General features: G+C 42.0%; 1 protein-coding gene across 11 annotated transcripts in view; it reads right to left on the bottom strand.

Annotated features, from left to right (window-relative positions):
* LOC144382542 (uncharacterized) overlaps positions 1 to 21,762 on the bottom strand; it is a 156,997-nt gene that overhangs the window by 108,353 nt on the left and 26,882 nt on the right. The window contains exon 4 of one of the 11 annotated variants that reach the window (XR_013449619.1): positions 15,231 to 15,350. The exons of the other annotated variants lie outside the window; for them this stretch is intronic. The gene's annotated coding sequence lies outside the window, so the exon portion shown is untranslated. The remainder of the gene's footprint in view (positions 1 to 15,230; positions 15,351 to 21,762) is intronic. 11 annotated transcript variants of the gene reach the window in all.

Genomic DNA, 21,762 nt, shown 5'->3' with positions numbered 1-21,762 from the left:
TCTCTTTCCCACTCCTAAGGAGCAGTGAGTCCCAAAGGATGTTGAATTTCCCATATGTGACTTTGAGAGATGGGGTAGAATTTGGGGTGGGGAGAGTAATGCACCGATGTAAGTAAATAGATAGATACAGAGATACTGTCTGTCTTTGCTCCAATGTATGATCACCCACGGCATTTTGCTGACCACTAAAAGTGCTTGGGGGCATGGATTTCCTTTGATGCAAAGAGGCAAATGAAAATGAGAAAAGTAAATGGTACCCCAGGCCCAAGCTTCGCATGGTGCTCACTTTGTGCCTTAGTACAGATTCCAGCCCACAGCCCCCGAGAAAGCCTGCCTGAGTTTGCCTACTGTGAACTCAGCATCCACCATCTGTAGCCCTCATTTTGCATGGTACATTTGCTGACTCTAAAAAAAAAATAGTAATTACTATAACCTTCCCAGGTATCCTTTCCATTTCTCTCAGTTCTCCTACAAGGGCCTAGAGGGCAGACTTGTGCTCATTGGATCCCAGCATCAAGTTCAGGGCCCTCCCTACAGGAGGTCTCAGAATAATTTCATCGTGCAGAAAGCATCACATGCGTCAGATATACAGGCCGTCCCGGCAAGGACAAGTATCCTGCAGCAGGAAATGACAGAGACAGCAGCTCAATGCAGAAAACACTTGCTCATGTCTTCTTGGGGTCATGGTTAAAAGTGACTTAACAGAGAAAGAGCTCCTAGTTTCAGAGGTAAATGCCATCATGCTGGGCACTTGGCCATCTTCAACATGAACTGTAGGCACAGATAGAGGGAGTGGAGAGAATCTGAGAAGCCGTAGGTTTGGGATGCTTCAAAAGCATAGCCTAGGCATAGGTCATGGAAAGAGAAAGCTTGGTATGCTGACGTCAGCCGTTAGATATGCAGGACAATGACAGGAATTTTGAGAGCCAGTTGTTAAATCATCGGTAACCAGAAATCGGCTGTAGTGAGACTATTTACAGCATGGAAACAGGCAAACACCACAAATCAGGCTCCTCCCATGCCACCTCATTGCGGAGAGCTGGTCTACCAGAACACTACAGCTAGCCTCTGACCATCTGTGGGCGGGCAAGAGTAATCTTTTCGAGCAAAAGCTTCAAGGCAACTGTGACCTTAACTGGCCTTAATTGCACAAAGCACCAGCCTCTGCCAACAGCAGGGTTTGGTCCCAGGAGCAAAAGATGGATGTTAACTGTAGCTGAGAATGTCTGGTCACTTCTGGGTATTGTCCGTTACATCTGCCCACCAGATACCACTTACGGTTCTAGCTTTTCTTACAAAGGACTACAATATGCACATGTATGTATTATGCATTTTTGAATTTGTAAATTTCTCGGATTATGGACTCTCAGAGCACTGCGTAAGAATTAAATCAAGCATTGCTCCCAAGAGTGGTCCCCCACCATGAAAGAAACAGAACCAGGCATAACTATAGATGGTCTGAGTATCCATGCATGACACTTCCTTCTTGGATTTTTGCTGCCTTTTATTTGCACTTCTCTCTTTATAATGTTTCCCTGGTTGACCTTATCTGGTCCTGTGGCATTAATACTCTCATAGACAGATAGCACCCAAATCCAGCAATAATTTCTCCCTTCAGCTCCAGACTCATATCCAGATTCTTCCTTGACAAGTCCACCAGGATATTTAATGGTGGTTCAAAACTTTCAAAAGGTAAAATTGGCTCATGTCCCTCCCCTGCTTCCAGTGGCTTCTCATTTCATACCAAATCCAAATCTGTAACATGGACTGACTGACATCCCCAACTCATCGCTTCTCTGTCCTCCTCTCTCACTGCTGGTCTGTTTGCTGCCTCTCAAACATGGCAGACAGGCTCCAACTTAGGATAATTTGCTATTCCATTTTCCTGGAAAACTCCTTCACCAGGCGTCCTCATGATTTCCTCCCTTACCTCCTCCAAGTCTTTTCCAAAGGCCCCTTATTAAAGAGGTCTTCCTGACCACCTTATTTTGAATTACAACCTCCCTTTATACTCCCTATACCCTCCCTTATCCACACCTCCTATAACCTCGTAACATCTTACTGGCTTTCCTGTTTATTGTTTATTCCTCCCACGAGAATGTAAGCTGCCAGAGGGCAGGGATTTTAGTCCAGTTTGTTCACTGTTGTATCCCTAAGACTGTGCTCAGCATGGAATAGGGACTCAGTAAATACTTGTTGAATCATAAACGAGAACCATGGTTTCTGTCCTCAGACCACTTCCTCCTCTCCCAATCTTTTGCTCTGCCTATGGGCCCATCATGTCACTCAGTAGCTCAGAATAAAACCCTGAGCTACCCTTATCTTTTACATCCAACCCATTGGCAAGTGCTGAAAGCTCTCCCATTTAAATATATCCTGAATCTGACCACCTGCCTCTCCTCTGGCCGATTGTACGATTGTGATTGTAGAACGGGACAATTGTAATCACTTCCTACCTGGTCTTCTTGCTTCCAAGCTCAGCCCTCTCCCAAATCCTTCACGCCCACCCCTCCACACGCACACACTGCCAGAGCGAGCTTTATAAAACATGACTCCTCAGGTGCAAACCTCCCAAAGGCTTCTCACCACATTTAAAATGAAATCCATGCTACCTGCCCTGGCCACTGCTGATTCCTCCAGACTCATCTCTGACATGTTCCCACCGTTCTCTACCCTTCAACAGTAGCCATCAAGTGCCCGCTCTGTGACAGGGCTGTCCAAGGTGTTTGGGACACACCAGGAGACAAAATGGAGAAGTATCTGTGCTCTTGTGGAGCCTCCATTCTACTGATGGGAAGCAAACGCGATAATAATCAGTAACGTCGTGCATACAAAGGTAATGAGTGCCACGGAAAACAGAAATGAGGGGGAACTGGAAGTGTGTGTATGGGCCGGCAAGAGCAGTATTAAACAGGTCTGCACTGAGGAGGCAAGGCAGGAGCCCAAATGGGGGAGGTGAGCCACCCTGGTCATCTAGCTATTCTGAGAACAAGCTGGACTCGGCTTGTATTGTGTCAACTCGGCTAAGCTGGAACTCTACTTCTTAGAATTCCTCTCCAGGCACAGCTCCAGGTTAGCATGGGCCACAATCGTGTACGAGACGTGGAAGGCAGAAATGGAGGCGCAGCATCATTCTGTCCTGCTAGGAAGGCCAACGCTGGGCTCCAGGTGCTGGGCCAGCTCGCCCGCGTGGAGGCCTGTCTGCTGGCCCATTCGGTTGGACAGCAGCTGAGCCATGGCACCTGCAGTCCCCGCAGGATCCTGCCCAGGGCACACTTAGCCCAATGACAAAGGGCACCAAGGCCGGAGGCTTGAAGGCGGTGAGAGCCCAGTCAGGTGCCAACTCCCAGCATGTCCCTCCTTCCCTCACTCCTTGGCCTGCTCTGCGGACTTCCGATGGAGCACGGGTGCAGAAACAGCCTCATGTCTAAGACAAGTTAACCAGCTCCCACAGTTCTGGGAGGCCAAATGCCTAAATAACTAACTAAATACATTCTTATAGGATTTATTACAGGGATAATACATTATATCCATAATGGCTAGCTCCTTATCATTTAATCTGTGTTCATATGTCACCATCCTATACAAATCTTTTTTTTTTTTGAGAAAGAGAATGAGTGGTGGGTGGGGGAGGAGAGGGAGAGAGAGAGAACCTTAATCAGACTCTGTGCTCAGTGCGGAGCCCAATGCAGGGCTCGATCTCACCACCCTGAGATCATGACCTGAGCCAAAATCAAGAGTCGGATGCTTAACCCACTGAGCCACCCAGGCCCCCCACCATCCTGTACAAATCTTAGCTAAATATCTATGATAGAAGTTTCTGCAGTTACTCCATATCCCCCCACCTATTTTTTTTTCTTTTATGGTATATATTGCTCTCTGAAGTTATTTATTTTTTTAAATTTGATTACTTGTTTACCAGAGCCTATCCTATTTCTTGCTCTGTCTTCAGTGCCTAAAACACAGACCGCACACGGTAGGAATTCAAAAAAATAATGACTGAATAAATGTATCTGATGTCTTATTTTTGGTGTCTGTCAACAGATTTCTGAATACCAAAACAACCTAAATGCTTTCAACTACAGGCGTTCTGAATGCAAATCTCACAGGGGCTTGATGGGAAATCTCCAGCATTTATACATAAAGTCTATAATTACAAATGAAAAGGCAAAGCATTTTATTGATTACATTAGTCAAAATTATTTTGCCAACAAACAAATTTTAAGCACAACCAAACCAAAAACAAACCTTTTTTTTTTTTTTGTACTATCCATTCCACAAAAAAAGTTCCCTGTGGTTCATAGGGCTAAATATTAAAATAGTCACAAAGACAATGTCTTCAGTTAATAAATTATATTCAAGCTTAAGGGGTGAGAGCAAATGTTCAAGTTTGGTACTACCTTTCTTTTTCTTTTTCTTTTTTTTAATTCGTTTTTTATTTTTACTTTTTAAATTTAAATTCAGTTAGCCAACATATAGTACATCATTAGTTTTTGATGTAGTGCTCAATGATTCATTAGTTGCAATATAATGCCCAGTGCTCATCACATCGCGTGCCCTCTGCTAAAGGTTTTCCCTGGCAAGAAAATACAGAGTTAGAAGATTTTAATTAAACTAAGAAAAATCTTTAAAATGAATGACTTTGTTTTACATTTTAACCATTTCAAACCAAAGATACTTGTGAGTCAAAACTTCTTCTGCTAATTCGGCTATGGAATAGTGGTCCTAATTATTGCCAATAACCCATCTTAATGGTCATTAATTACTCCTTCAGGACATAAGACTGATGTTTGCTCATTACTTTTGTTTTCTTCACAGTCTCTACTCTTAGCATCCCACCTGGCTGTAGATCTTTGGCACCAAAAGCCCCATTTCAAAGAACTCAGTGCTGGGACGCCTGGGTGGCTCAGTCAGTTAAGTGTCTGCCTTCTGCTCAGGTCATGATCCCAGGGTCCTGGGATCGAGTCCCGCATGGGGTTTCCTGCTCAGTGGGGAGCCTGTTTCTCCCTCATCCCGCTCCCCTGCTTTGCTCATAATCTCTCTTGCTATCTCTCTCTTTCTCAAATAATACAATCTTTAAAAACAAAAAACAAAACACCCCAGTGCTTTCTTACTGGGGTGAATCCTGGCATAACTTTATTTCCCTTCTCAACATATTTTCATGTTAATTCATGCATTGAACTAACATGTATTGATCATCTACTGCATTCCAGAGGCTGTTTTGGTTTCAAGGTCATTGTCTTGAAAGAGTTCCTTCCTTTTCTGGCCCATAAATGTTACACCATTGACCTGAAGCAACAAGTCTAGCCCTTCCTTGTTTTCCCAGCCATTCTCTCTGAGACCATTTGGGGTGTAACACTTCCTGCTGCTTTCCTACAATTCTCCACCGCGGATTTCTATTTGTCCTCGGGTAAGTGCTCTTCCTTCCCATTTTTGTTCCTGCCCTTTTAAAGTCTGAGAACATCAGAGGATTTCCTGTGCGGCCTCTGGTTTTACTAGCCCCATTCCCTTTTCTTCTGCAGGAGGATCACTTGCAATTGCAGGCTCAGAGTGACATCCCAGCCCTCTGGAGACATCATTCATTTGAAAATCTCTGACCAGGACATCTGGCCTATCTCTCCTCCGATCTTTGGGGAAATCTGCTTCCCTAAAGTCTAGATTGTGTGCTTAGCTGCAAAACTTTCCTCATTCTTGGGTATCATGAGCTCCAAAATGGATTCGGGGTCCGGGCAGCCATGGACTTGAATCTTGGCACTCCCACTTATTGGCAATGTCACCTCACCAAGTCAGGGAACCTGCTTGTACCGAAGTCTCCTGATCTGTACAGAGGAGGGCTATTCTGAAGACTGTGTTTTCCAAAGATGGCCACACCAATAAATATACATGTGTGCCCCATCCCGTACGCTTTTCTTACAATGGGATGTAGAAACCTTCCTATCTGGGCAGGCAGAATGCTATGCAAGGCAACACAAGACGCGCACTTTTGGAATAGGGTTCCCAGATTTCGCAAGTGGAAGTACAGGACACCTAGCTAAATTTGAATTTCAGAAAAACAACAAATAATTTTTTAGTGTCAGTATGTCCCAAATACTGCACAGGGCATACTAATACTAATAAAGCTTATTTGTTGTTTCTCTGAAATTTGAATTTGAACTGAGTGTCCTATATTTTATATGCGGAGTCCCCTGGGGAGCCCAGAGCCACTACGTAAGAAGTTTGACTCTCCTAAAGTTACTAGGTCTTCCAGTTGCTCAGTGTTTGAGCGTTCCCAAACCAGGCATCAGACATGTGTACAAAGAAGCCTTAGGATTATTCCTGTCTCAGCTACAGTCTGCCAGCAAACATGTACATACCCCAAGCCAGAACTCCTAGATGAACGCAATCAACCCTCAGAACCATAAAGGATGATAATAGATGATTATTATTGGTTTTAAGCTATTAAATTAGGGGGCAATTTGTTACACAGCAATAGATAACTAATATAATTAACTACTTCATAGGACTTTTGCACTGTTTATAGAAGTAAGGCCCTTAGCATAGCCCCTGGAACAAATATAATTCTCCCTTTTTCCCCCCAGCCCACACATAAAATCATTGATATACATGAGTGATGCCCCATGGTCTTTTTTCTCCAAGATTACTTTTATTTCCACAGAACTAATTTCTCTTTATTAGCTAGAACTGGATCCTGAGGGTATCGGTTGTTTCCCCATGTTCTCCAATCTCTGGGAGATTAAACTGATAGCAAAGTAAGAAATGTCAGACACTCTATTCTAGCTGTGAGACCCCCCTAGCGGAAGTCCCCACGCTGCGCATCATGCTCATGGCCCTTTGCCAATTCTGTGATCAGCTTTGGCAATCTCTTTATCTATCCATAATATGGTCCTACAAAAACCACTTCTGTTTTCTTTTTATCCTTACACAAAGACTCTGAGGTCCTTCTACCCACACCTTCATCAATTTCTATGAAGATGTTCACAAGTTATTATTTGTATGTTGGCTTGTTTTCATGTTTCTTCTCCTGTTGTGTACTGACATCAATATGTCATGATTGTTACAGTCCCTGATGATCCAGTCCCTCCAGTGTCCTACAGATTGCTACCTACCCCATCCCACTTCAGTCAGGTCAATGACCCAATCGTACCCATTCCTCTCTCAACGTAGACTTAGACATGCTGATTATCATTCAAAGTAGAGGCACAGGATCTTATGGTAGGCTGCGTAATAGCTCCCTACTCACCCAGAGATGTGCATGTTTTAATCCTTGGAACCTTTGAAATGTTACCTTACATGGCAAAAGGGACTTTGCAGGCATGACTAAGTTAAGGACCTTGAGATGGAGAGATTATATTGAATTATCTAAGGGAGCCCAAGGTAATCACAAGGGTCCTTATAAAAGGGAGGCAAGAGAGTCAGAGAAAGATGGAGATGTGTTGATGAAAGCAGAGGTCAGCATGATGTGAGGCCATGAGCCAAGGACTGCAGTGGCCTCTAGAAGCTGGCAAAGTCAGAGAAATGGATTCTCCCTTGAGCCTCCAGAGGGAATGCAGCTCTGTGAACACCATGATATTAAGCCCACTGAGGCTGATTTTGGACTTCTGACCTTCAGAACCCTAATAAATTGGTGTTGTTTGAAGCCACTGAGTTTGTGGTAGTTTGTTGCAGCAATAGAAAACTAATGCAGACCTCCATGAGTCTTATGAAGTTACCCTTAGGTGGAGGGACCTGTTCAACCAGAAGGATCATTCACATGTTTTAAGTGTATTTGTTTTATAATTATGACTGCATCTTCTTTCTTAAAGAGTTCGAGATGACACATTAAGAAATAGCCTCTCTATTTTTATTTGACCCAAATGAGCTATAGTTTGGGAGGAAAAAAAAAGGAACAACAACTTATGTGTGAGGATGGAGTACATTTAGAAAGAGGAAAAGAAACGGAATTCAATCCCATGTGTCTGCAGTTGCAGGTCTCTTACATTCGGGATTAAATCCGCCTCTGGTTTATAGTGAGAAAGACACAAGACAATCACTTGTCATAGACACTGCTGGCTTTCACCAAACCCACGTCCTCTTCTTTCCAGGCACTCGCTAGACAGCATTTCCCAGCCCGCTTGCAGTGGGTGTGGCCTGGGACTGAGGTCTAGCCAATGGGATGTGAACAGATGATGTATGCCACACCCAAGCTTGTCCTTCCCCAGAGCTTCCGTGCATGTTTTTCTACGTTCTTTACCCTTCCATTGGCTTGATGCAGATCATCACAACCTTGAAAGCCACGTGTGGGATATAACCACAAAATGGAAGGATCCTGGGTCCCTGAATCACTGCTTGGAGAAGGATTACCAACCCATCAGGAACATCTGTTTTGGACTTGAAGTGAGTAAGAAGTTAACTGCTACTGTTTGGAGCAATTATTCACCTTGGAGTTGTTTATCATTGCAGCTAGCGTTACTTTAAGGTAACACACCATGCAAATCCCAAATATTTGGGGTAAGCACAGCCTGTTTTGCAGACAGGTACGCCATAGGATCAATGCATCAGTAAGAAGCTGATTGGGGCTTACGTTTCACTGTGAACATAGCAGGTTTTATAAACATGCCTTGAAGAATAGTTCTTTGTAGGTTTTCCTGGCTCAGCCCAATCAAAGCCACTGCTGATGCAACAAACCCTTCTCTTGATGCATTACATAACTTGTATTAACAAAAACAGCATGGTTTTAATATTTTCACTGTGGTCTAAATCTGAATGAGGAAATCATTTAATACCCTTGACTTTGTCAAAACACAGATCTCTGGACACAGCCACCTGAACATTCTTTAGTGTCTAAGAGAAATGCCACCCCACAAGTGTATACTTGTCTCGGGACCTAAGATGAGGGTGACCAACCACTCCAGTTTGCCTGAAACTGTGGGGATTCCTAAGATGTGAGACTTTGGGTTTTAAAACCAGGACAGTCCCAGGAAAACTGGGAAAAGTTGGTCACCCTACAGATACTGTTCTGCTAGAAACAAGTCTACATATATGGTTGGAAATCCAGAAGTGAACAAAGAAAAGGCACTTGTTCCCTCCTTCTACCAGGAAAGGCATACTCTCCATTTAGGAAATGATATGTCTCCTTAAGGCACCACGGACCAGGAAAATCCCAGAGTCTCTGATTGATCCAGTGGTTGTGCCCATGCCTCGCAAAGGCCAAGGCCAAGGCTGAAGTCAGATGGTTGGGCATGTGTCTTCAGCTTCTGGTGTATGCTCTCCCTTGCACAGTAGGGCAGGGAGTGAGAACAGTTCTAAAGCAGAAAGATAATACTACATAGGGAAGGTGGGTGCAGATGGCAGCAGGAGGAACTCTAACAGGAGGCAACAGCCGGGGTGGAGAGTGTAGGGGGAGAGTACAGCACCAGGGAGTGCCACCATCTGCTCATCTGCCCTAGGATTTCTTGTCGCCCAGCTAACTCACCAACACTTGCCATTGGATTAGCTCACATGGTGGTTCCTGGGACGCTGGGCTATTAATTCATCTGTGCGGTTCCCAACCCACAGCGCAGCCCACCTCACCTCAGGGACTTTGAGACTCATCCCTTTGACACTAACTTACAGGAGTAGAAGTTAACTGTTGCCCTAATGAAAATCAGGTCAGGCAACATGAGGGAATGCAACTCCTAGTCTTCTGCCACTGTCACCATTTTGGTCATGTCCCATACTCTCTATACTATTAACTCCGGCAGATTCTTTCTTTGTATTGCTTCACTTTTTAAACTCAAATAATTCTATTTTAAAAGAAAATTGTGTTTCACCAACACACATGGAAAACCAGTATCCCTTGACAAAAGCATAATTAATCACAGAAAATCAAGTACAATGAAAGCAAAGCAGTGTTTTTCAATTCCTACTTGACATAATTTCAGATGAAAAGCTCCAAGCCTGAGACCCGCTCTCTCTTGACTAAAAAGGGACATTAACAGAAGTTAGAGAATTGCTATAGATGTACTCGCACCATCCTGAGGCTTTCTCCCTAGTCAACTGAAAGAGAATGGGAGAAGAATACACTGTTCCCACTCTGGGATTCGCTGTTACTTAACCCTGTGTTCTGTATCACCAAAACTCATCTCACAAACAATCCTGGTGAATTTGATTTCCCTTTAAATGAATCATCTTAAATGGTCCTCCAGACAGCCTGAGATTCCAAATCCTTCTCTCCCTAGTAAGCGTATCTTCCCACTGAACAAGATAGGAATCCCACACCTTTTCCTCTCGGCTCTGTCCACACCCCAGCTCTCAACTGCCAATCTTGCCTCTTTCATGCTTTAGAAAAGAATAGTGCCACAGCAACTTCTTTCAAGATACATCTCCAAAAGCTAGTGAAACAAAAGCAAAAAGGAACTTTTGGGACTTCATCAAGATAAAAAGCTTCTGCACAGCAAAGGAAACAGTCAACAAAACAAGGAGGCAACCCACAGAATGGGAGAAGATATTTGCAAATGACACTACAGATAAAGGGCTGGTATCCAAGATCTATAAAGAACTTCTCAAACTCAACACCCAAAAAACAAATAATCAAGTCAAAAAGTGGGCAGAAGACATGAAAAAACACTTTTCTGAAGAAGACATACAAATGGCTAACAGACACATGAAAAAATGTTCATCATTAGCCATCAGGGAAATTCAAATCAAAACCACATTGAGATACTCCCTTACACCAGTTAGAATGGCAAAAATGGACAGGGAAAGAAACAACAAATGTTGGAGAGGTTGTGGAGGAAGGGGAACCCTCTTTCACTGTTGGTGGGAATGCAAGTTGGTACAGCCACTTTGGAAAACAATGTGGAGGTGCCTCAAAAAGTTAAAAATAGAGCTACCCTATGACCCAGCAATTGCACTGCTGGGTATTTACCCCAAAGACACAGATGTAGTGAAAAGAAGGGCCATATGCACCCCAATGTTCACAGCAGCAATGTCCGCAATAGCCAAACTGTGGAAAGAGCCGAGATGCCCTTCAACAGATGAATGGATAAAGAAGATGTGGTCCATATATACACTGGAATATTACTCAGCCATCAGAAAGGATGAATACCCAACTTTTACATCAACATGGATGGGACTGGAGGAGAGTATGTTAAGTGAAATAAGTCAAGCAGAGAAAGTCAATTATCATATGGTTTCACTTATTTGTGGAACATAAGGAATAGCATGGAGGACATTAGGAGAAGGAAGGGAAAAATGAAGGGGGGCGGAATCGGAGGGAGAGATGAACCATGAGAGACTATGGACTCTGAGAAACAAACAGGGTTTTAGAGGGGAGGGGGGAGCGGGGGTGGTTAGCCCGGTGATGGGTATTAAGGAGGGCACATACTGCATGGAGCACTGGGTGTTATACAAAAACAATGGATCGTGGATCACCACATCAAAAACTAATGATGTATTGTATGGTGACTAACATAACATAATAAAATTTAAAAAACAAAACAAAACAAAAAAAGAATAGTGATTAGCTAGCAATCTCTCTCTCTGCGTTTTCCTTGGTCCTCATTAATGAACAAGTGCACTCCTGTCTCTAATGTTAAGAGAAACTCCCTATTTCATCCACCTCAGCCACTTCCCCATTTCTGTGCTCTTTCTCACATCCGAACTTCTCAAAGGAATTGTCTATACACCCACTGGATCCACCTCCCTTTCACTCCTTAACCCGTGGTAATCCAATTCTACTCTTATCTCCCTGTCATTCTACTGAAATTGCCCTGATCAAGACCTCCAGCTTCTTCTTCCCTCCCTCCCTCTCAAGGCATTCTTCTCTCTTGGCTCCTGTGACTCCCATGTTCTTGGTTTGCCTTCTATTCTATCTCTGCCTCTTTGGAATCCCTTTTGCAAGACCCTTTTCTTCTATCCCACCTCTCAATGTCTAGGAGTAATGCTTGATTCATTCTCTCTCTCTCATCTTTCTCAATTCCACTTCTATAGCTACTCCCAAAATATATCCCCAACCCATCCTCTTCTCAGATCTACACTGTCACCTCCCTAATCCAAGCCACCATCATCTCTCTTGTGGATTGTTGAATGGCCCTATATTTCCAATATTTCAGAGGTATCTTCTTTAAACGTATCATATCACATCCTCCCTTGAAACCCATCTGTGGCTTCCTGCTGAACACAGAACAAAACCCAAAATCCTCATTACCAAACCTCCAGAGCTCTACAAGATCCATCTCTGCCCACCTCTCCAATCCCATCAAATGTCCCTCTCTTGATCTCTCTCCAAGTACCTTGAAATTCCCACTGGCTTTCAATAAATGAATGGATTTGAATGAATATAATGAATGAATGAATGAAATGCCAAAACTTATAAGAACATAAACCTTGATAAAGTAAACCTTTTCAGATAAAAGGTTTCTAGAAGAATTAAAGGCTTTACAGGGAAAAATACATATAAAAATAAGAGTATAGTCTTAGAACTAATGAAAAGTATCTGTTTAAAATTTTCCCAAAGCTACCTGGGTGACACGTATACTTGAAAATTGCAACTAAACTCCTTGTTTGAAAAAGTGTTTACATTGCCCTACACAAGGAGAGAATCTTACCTATTTCAGGTTAATTGGTTCATACACCATAAATACACACACACACACACATACACACACATACCCCTGGAAACACTGTTAATATTCCTAGGAAGGAAAAGTAAGAGGGACCTGTGCCCATAAAGAGAAAGCTCTTTCTCATTATAATTTAGATGATAGTCACATACTACATCTTCTGGGTGTAGACATGGTGATTAGGTGGTCTAAGATCTTATTTCAGGCCACCACAAATTACTATGACTTTAAGCATCCCAGTGTCTCTACCTAACTTTGTCTGCCCTCCTTCCAGGGTTGCTATCATTATAAGCCATATAATTTCCAAGTTGTCACATTATGTTATTTTGGAGAGAGGTGTCACATACATAAATACAAATCAATATAGAAAACTCTGGTACTGAGCAGTGAGAGAGACTTGCATGTCCTAGGAGTGTCTCAATCAACAGCCTTAATAGGGTAAACTAGAGTCACAGTAAGAGTTCTAAGGGTTATCTGCTTGAGTTATATATAAATACATGCTGGGTCGAATGTTTAAGAAAAAGGTTAAACAGTTACCATATGACCTAGCAATTCCACTCCTATGTTTCTATCCACAAGAACTGAAAACATATCTCCACACAAAGATTTGTATGCAAATGTACACAGCAGCGTTATTTATAACAGCCAAAAAGTGGATAAACCCACACATCCATCAAATGATGTACGGATAAATAAAATGTGATATATTCATATAATGGAATATTATTCAATCATAAAAAGGAATGAAAAACCGATACATGCTACAACATGGATGAAACTGGGAAACAATATGCCAAGTGCAAGAAGCCAGATCACAAAGGACCACATACTGTATTATTTCTATTTATATGAAATATCCAGAATTGGCAAATCTATAGAGATAGAAAGTAGACTGGTGGTTGCCTAAGGCTGGAGGTGATGTGGGGTTTAAGGGGAGATTAGGAAGTGATGGCTAAGGGATATAGGGTTTCTTTTGGGGGTGATGAAAATATTCTATAATTGACCATGGCGATGGTTGTACAGCTCTGTAAATACACTAAAAGCCACTGAATTGTAGATTTTAAATGGATGAATTATATATGAATTACATCTCGACAAAGTTAAAAGCAATAATCATAAACTACTTTCCCTAAATTATTTCTTCTTCCCGGTTTTAAAGGAAGCTTTAGCATGCTAAATTAAATCAATAGATGGATACTGCTTTGTTAAATGCCACCATAAATATTTAGATTTTTTTGACGACATGAAAATCAATCAACAAAAGTTGACTAAATAGTTGATGTTTATAACCTGGTGGATTACATTCCTAAAACTTTTATTCATGTGTTGATTTGTAATGACCTTCCTTGGTCAGCTCCCAGGATGGACATTTAATTTTAGCAGGGGTTCACCATTTTAAGGTGAGGCATTTTCTGTGCTTTTGGGGGTTTCCCTAGCTATTTCCAGAAGAGAGACTTGTTAGAGGAATTCCATGGCCTCTCCCCACTGGGTATCCATTTCTTTTTAAATATTTACTATTTAAAATTTTTAAAATATTTTTTAAATATTTAGATTTATTCCCTACTTGAATAAAATGTCACGTTGATTAATTTTGTTCTTACAATGGAGGTGTTCAGTCACCATAGCAAATAGCCTTGATCTTGTACTTGTCACCCACTCAGCTGTAGCTAAGCTTTCTGGTATGGTCTGAACTTGACCTTGAGACAATAACAGCACAAGTGTGTTAGTTTAGTGTCATGCCAGAGCTGTGACCAACAATAGCCATAATTGTGTCCAAGCAGTCTCAATATTCAACAATGTCAAACAAGACTCTCAAGGGTGCATTGTGCTGGTAGAACTGAATTTGATAACATTGGCTGCTCTTTCTAGCAAGTGTTCTAGATTAGTCTTTATTTTAAGGTTTTGTTTTTTTAAGTTCCTCTGTAAGGGTATTTTATATTTCAATCTTGTAGTCTCTGCTTTCAAAGTAGATAATCATTTTAATCGCCTAGTTGCTTCCATTTTGGCTAAGGAAAGTGATTTGTTTCCAAAGTTTTCAAAGAACGTGGTGCTTTTCCTAGACCCAGGGTGACTTTCTTAAAGAATGCCCAAGAACATATTACCATTATTATTTAATTTAAAAAAATATTCCTCAGCCATTGCAAACAAGTGTTTTACTTGGTGGTGATAGATTTTAATAACTCTGAGTTAAATTCTTGCTACACAATCGCACATTGATTCATGTAGTGCACAAGATAGACAAGTCACACTAAATATCCTAAATATTCCAAGAGAAGACGCTTAGGCCAATGATAAGGTTTATATTTACAAAACACAAATGTAACAATTCCTGCAGAATCTGAGGTACTGTTCTCATCAGGAAAAATGATAACAAGCAGTATAAAATACCACTTGTATTGAATTGCTGACCTAATTTTCCTTTTGTAATAATGCCCGTGATGCTAACACCAGGAAGTATGTCACTAGCTTTTATTTTGTTTGTGGTTTAAGTATCCCATACAATAGCAAGCTGGGAATGCACTTTATTGGGGAAGAAGAGTAATCTAGTTCTTTCCGCAAAACTCAAACCAAGATGAATTCAAAGTTCCCCAGAATAACTGCCCTGTAGATTATAAACAAGCCCTGGAATTCCAGGCATGAATCACTCACCTTTTTGAGTAAGCAATCAGGAACTCTAAAGCTTTGGAGAATGGGGGCTGCTGGAGGCTTGGGAGCAGAAGGGTCTATGCAACTTTGGATTGGTGCAGGGGACAGGTCAGATAGTGAAACCTTCAATTAGAGAAAAAGTGTTAATACAACAGTGAGTGATTAAAGTCAGACACAAATTCTATTAAAAGAAGCAGGTGGCTGCATTGCCACCTCTAATTGTTGACAAACAAAATAAATGATGCACCAAGCTGATGTCTCTAGGAGCAGTGGGCTGGAAACTGCCACTCAGCAATGCTCTTAACCTACAAGACAACTGCAGACCTAGGACAAGGGTCAAGGGCTTCTGGGCCTTTGAAACTGTCCTGAGAGTACTGCACTCGACTCCTTTGAGCACCAAAACTAACCCATCTCTTTCTTTCTCTCCATTTCTTTCTTCTTTCCTTCCTTCTTTCTTTCTTTCTTTCCTTCCTTTCTTTTCTTTCTTTCTTTCTTTTCTTTCTTTCTTTCTTTCTTTCTTTCTTTCTTTCTTTCTTTCTTTCTTTCTTTCTTTCTTTCTTGAGTGCACATTGCGGGGGAGGGGTAGGTGGATCGGGAGAGGCAGAGAGAGAGGGAAGAGAGAATCGCAAGTAGGCTCCATGCACCCAGTGCAAGCCCAATGCAGCTTGATCTCACAACCCTGAAACCATCACCGGAGCCAAAATCAAGAGTTGGATGCTTAACCAACTGAGCCACCCAGGCACCCCTCACTTTCTTTTTAAGAAAATTAGTAACATTTAACTTTCCTGAATATAAAAATAACTTACATTATGCCTTATAGAAAAAAAAAAACAAGAAAGTATAAGGAAAAAAATCAAATTACTTATAATTTTTCTGCTCTGAAATAATCATACAATATGAAAAAGAATAACACTAAAATTAACATTTTAATATTTTTCCTTAAAATAATTTTCTATACAGGTATGGTCATAAAAAATTAGAACCATGATGAATATCCAGTTTTGTATGCCGCTTTTTCACTCAACAGTATATTGTGAGCATTTTCTCACATCCTTCAATATCCTTAGAAATGTGATTTTTAATGGCTGTATAATATTCTATTGTATGGATATACCATGATGGACCTAACTACATCTCTACCTTAGACACTTAGATTGTTTGTAGCTTTTTCATTATCATAATAGTTCTGTGATGAACATTCTTCCTAACTTATTTTTAACAACCTACAGGGGAAACTTTGTGTTCAGTGTGGACAAAATTACTAACATGGTAAGAAAAGACACACCACTGCATTATTAAGAAGAAGTTTCAAAAGAGTGTGTCCATCAAAGGTTTAGACGTGTGTGCTCTCAGAGGGAGCAGCTCCACTGAATAAGCACACAATCATCCTTCATTTGCTCACCATTTCAGGACTTGACTCCAATTGGTCTGGAACGATGCTGGTTACAACACAGATCAGACAACAATCAGCTCCCCCTTATCACATCACTATGTCTCACCTACTTACAGCAGCATAGAAACTTCATGATAAGGAAGCATCAAATCGCATTTGCTCGATGCTCAATGACCGTGACAAAATGCTGAAGGAAGGAAAGGAATCTGTTCCCCACGGCCCTTTGTTTGTTTTTATTGTAGCAAAACATACATAACATAAAATTTCCCATTTTAACCATTTTTAAGTATATAATCCAGTGGCATTAAGTGCACACTGTTGGGCAGCCATCACCGTCATCCATCTCCAGAACTTTTTCATCTTGCAAAATTGAAACTCTGTCCCCATTAAACAACTCCCATTCCCCTCTCCCCTCAGCCCCTGGTGACCACCATCCTACTTCTGTCTCTGCAAATGGGACTATTCTAGGTACCTCATATAAATGAAATCATACAACATTTGTCCTTCCGTGTCTGGTTTCTTTCAGTAGGCACATTTTCAGGGTTCATCCATGGTGTAGCATGTAGCAGAATTTCATTCCTTTTTAAGACTGAATAATGTCCCATTGTATAGATAGACCACCTTTGATTATCCATACCAAAAATATTGATGAACATTGGGTTATTTCTACCTGTCGACTATTGTGAAAAATGCAATTATTCACACACTTGAACATTCACGTGCAAGTAGCCATTGGAGATTTTGCTTTCAATTCTTACGCATCTACACCTAGGAGTGGAATTGCTGGGTCATAAGGTAAGTCTATGTTTAATTTTTTAAGGAATTACCACAGCACTGTACCATTTTACATTCCCACCAACAACATGGGAGGGTTCCCCTTTCTGCACATCTTCATCAATTCTTGTTATTTCCCTTCTTCTTCTTCTTCTTTTTTTTTTTTAAATAATAGCCATCCTAAAGGATATGAAGTGGTATCTCATTGTGGTTTGGATTTGCGTTCCCCTCATGACTGATGACATAGAGCATCTTTTCATAGGCTCATTGGTTAGTTGTGTATCTTCTTCAAAGAAAGGTCTATTAAAGTCCTTTGCCCATTTTTGAAATGCATTCCTAAAGGAGTCTGCTTTTGATGGGACAGACAGACACTCAGCATCAGAGGGCTTTCCACCCACAGCATTTGGTAGTAGGAACAGATATTGATTCCCCAAAAGCACAATTAAGAAGGGGGTTATTATGAGGCAAAGGGAGCCTCTCCTGGGATCCTAGTACAGGAAGTTTAGCGGGCCTCCAGGGACCTGGAAAGGCGGCAGACTGCTACCCTGTCCATGTCCCTCTCTCTGGGGCGGGTGTCGTCCTGTCTCTGCCTCTCCTTGCACGTCTGCCCTCCCTGTGTGAGGCACGTAACCTCTGCTTCCCACCCTCAAGCTAAGCAGCTGGCTTCCCAGGACACATGCCCAAGCCTCATCTTCACATGACCTTAGGGCTCCAGGGGCCCCAGTAAACTCTAGCTTCTCTGTCCCCATTCAGCATTTCTCCTCTGAGGTCAGGAGCCCCTGTGACCCAATCAGCTGGGGCCAAAGGGCCAATCACATAAGGCAAACATTGCCAAATTGGCCCCTGCCTTCGATGAGGGCTGTGGGTGGAGAGTAACTTCAAAGAAGGGCATACCGGAGGGTAGCCATGATGGCTATGCTCAGCAACTGGAGGAAAATTTCAAAGCTTCTCAAACACCCAAGAGTATTCTACACTTGATATTATTTACCTTCAGCTTGACGTCTTTGTCTTTCAGGGCAGTGCAGCTGAAATGCCCAAAAGGCACCACTCAAGGTGGATATGACAGAGGTGTGTCCAATGCTAAGGACAGTTCATAAGCTTGTGACTGCACTTCAGTTCCCAAGGCTGAGAAGTGATCTAAACATGGCAAAATGGCTTGGTACAGAATATTTCTATATGAATGTGCTGTCGGCTGGTCTCCCTGGTGTTCAATGTAAGCTATATTCTCTCCCCATCTTTTCATTTGGTTCAAAAAGAAAAATGGCAACCATTAGTTTGAGAGTAATCAGCACGGGTAGAAGGGGAACAGCACAGCGTTTAAGAGCAGTCCCCTAGAGTCAGCCTTGGGGGGGCCCAGATACCCCTGGAAGACATGAGATTTTAATTATTATTTACAGGTCACTGCTGACCCATAGTGCAGCTAGTAAGAGATGACGTCTTGTAATTAGGACCAGAACCTATTGCAGGTGAATGCCTCTGTTTGAAATGTAAGCCCCGGGTGAGTCATGAATGCTCTCACTGTTTGCCCCAGCCCCTCCATCTTTGGCTGTTCACGTTAATCTCAGAAAGGAGAGAACAGTCCTGTCTGTCCTTGTCAGGGGATGACAGACCCAGCCAAAACCCCTTTCCCATTAGATGGTGCCTTAGGAGAGAAACCTGGTGAAGGATAAAATGGGGGCTGCAGACAATCAAACGGTGAGAGAACTTCAAGACGACACCTAATGGCAGGTGCACTAGGAGGACGTGTTTCCCCCAGGATGGAGGGAATGAGGTGGGAACGCACATTGTATTGTTGATTACCACGCCTTTTTAAAAAATATTAACAGACTTCATCTTTTAGAGCAGTTTCGGTTTAAAAGAAAATTGAGTAGACAGTACAGTGCTACCCTCCCCTCATACACGGTGTCCCCCATTAGTAACACCCTGCATTAGTGTGGTACACGTGTTACAACTGAAGAGCCCATATTAATACAGTACCTTTAACAGATGTCCATAGTTCACCTTCATTTTTCTAGTGTGTTGTCTATGTTACAGGCTTTACCAAATGCAAAATGTCATGTATCCACTATTATCATACAGAATAGTTTCACTGCCCTAAAAATCCCCTGCACTCCACCTAGTCACCCCACCCCCTCCTTGAACCACTGGTGACCATGGAGCTTTTTATTGTCTCGATAGTTTTGCCACCATGCCTTTTTTAATGAAAACTTCTGGAACAGCAGGGAACATCGGTCAACGTGGGATTAGAAGAGCAATGGCCTGGGTTTACTGAGCCCATCCTTACTTTGTGCCAGGCAATCTGCCGACATTAGCACACCTAATTCTCAAGATAACATAGCAGCTGTTCTTATCTCATTCTAAAGATAAGGAATTAAGGCTTAGAGAACTGGCCAGGAGGGGCATGGACATGGGCCCAGAACACAGACTATAGAGACTGCACTTAACCTCTGCACTACTCACCCTGATTTCGGACTATTCTAAAATAAACATCATGACCATTTTTTTCTCTGGCACCAAATGAAATGATAGGGAGATGTTATGATTTGCTATTATTATTATAGATCTGTTCCACTGGCCTTAAAATCTACAAGCTTATTCAGAATATAACATGTACACAGGGAAAATAACCACACTTTTCTTTGTCTTAAAATGAAGTTACTTAGGGGTGCTTTGGGTGGCTCAGTCGGTTAAGCATCTGCCTTCAGCTCAGGTCATGATCTCAGGGTCCTGGGATCAAGCCCTGCATCTGGCTCCCTGCTCAGGAGGAAATCTGTTTCTCCCTCTCCCTCTGCCCTGCCCCCCACCCCCACTTGTGCTCTCTCTCTTTCTCTTTCAAATAAATAAATCAAATCTAAAAAAAAAAAAAAAAAAGTAACTTAGCAAAAATAGCCAAAATGGGACCATATCAAACTCAAAAACTTTTGTGCATCAAAAGATACAAACAGGAGAGTGAAAAAGCAGGCTGCAGAATGGGAGAAAAGGTTTACAAATCATGTATCTGATAAGGGGATAATATCCAGAATAGCTAAAGAATTCCTCCATCTCAACAATATCATCAAATAACCTGATTTAAAAATGAGCAAAGAACTTGAATGAACATTTCTTCAAAGATGATATACAAATCATCAACAAGCATATGAAAAGATGCTCAACAGCACTCATCATCAGAGAAATGTAAGTCAAAACCACAATGAGTTATCGCCTCACACCCATTAGAATGGCTACTAAAAAAAATAAACAAACAAACAGAAAATGACAAGCTTGTGTGAAGTTGTAGAGAAAAGGGAACCCTTGTGCCCTATTGATGGGATTATAAAATTAGAGCAGCAACTATGGAAAACAGTGTGGGGGTTCCTTAAAAAATTAAAAATAGAACTACCCTATGATGCAGCAACCTTACTTCTGGGTATATATCCAAAAGAATTGAGAGCAGGGTCCCAAAGAGCTGTTTGCACAGCTAGGTTCATAGCAGCACCGTTCACCATAGCCAAGAGGTAGAAGCAACACAAATACACACTGACAGATGAACGGACAAGCCAAATGTCGTATTCCCCATACGATAGAATATTACTCAGCCTGGAAAAGGAAGGAAATCCTGTCACTTGCGATGACATGGATAAACCTTGAGGACAGTACGTGAAGTCACAAAATGTGACCGAATAAGCCAGTCAAAAAAGACAAACACTGTATGACTCCATTTCCATGAGGTATGAAGGTAGTCAAATTCATAGAATCAGAAAGTAGAATGATGGTTACCATGGGCTGGGGGAGAAGGGCAAAGGGGAGTTATTTTTTGATAGGTATAGAGTTTCAGGTTTGGAAGATGAAGAGGTTCTAGAGATCTGTTTCACAACAATTTGAACGTGTTTAACACGACTGAACTATACACTTAAAAATGGTTAAGACGGGGGCGCCTGGGTGGCTAAGTTGGTTAAGTGTCCGACTCTTGGTTTCGGCTCAGGTCATGATCTCCCAGTTGTGGGATCAACGTTACTCAGCCCTAAAAAGGGAAGAATTCTGACCCCTGCTACAACATGGATGAACCTTGAAAACATCATGCCTGGTGAAAGAAGCCAGACACAAAAGGACAAATACTGTATGATTCCACTTGTATGACGTGCCTGGAGCCGTCAAATTCACAGACAGAAAAAGCAGGATGGTGCTTGTCAGGGGCCAGAGGGAGAGTGGAACGGGGAGTTGGTGTTTAAGAGACAGAGTTTTAGTTTTACAAGGTGAAAAAGGTCTGGAGATGGATGGCGGTGATGGTTGCACAACAATGTGAATGTACTTCATGCCGCCAAGCCGTACACTCAAATATGGCTAGAATGTCAAATTTTATAAGGTCAAATGTTACATATATTTTACCAC

Source organism: Halichoerus grypus, chromosome 7 (genome assembly GCF_964656455.1).
Source record: "Halichoerus grypus chromosome 7, mHalGry1.hap1.1, whole genome shotgun sequence".
NCBI lineage: Eukaryota > Metazoa > Chordata > Mammalia > Carnivora > Phocidae > Halichoerus > Halichoerus grypus.
This window is presented reverse-complemented; position numbering and strand designations above follow the sequence as displayed.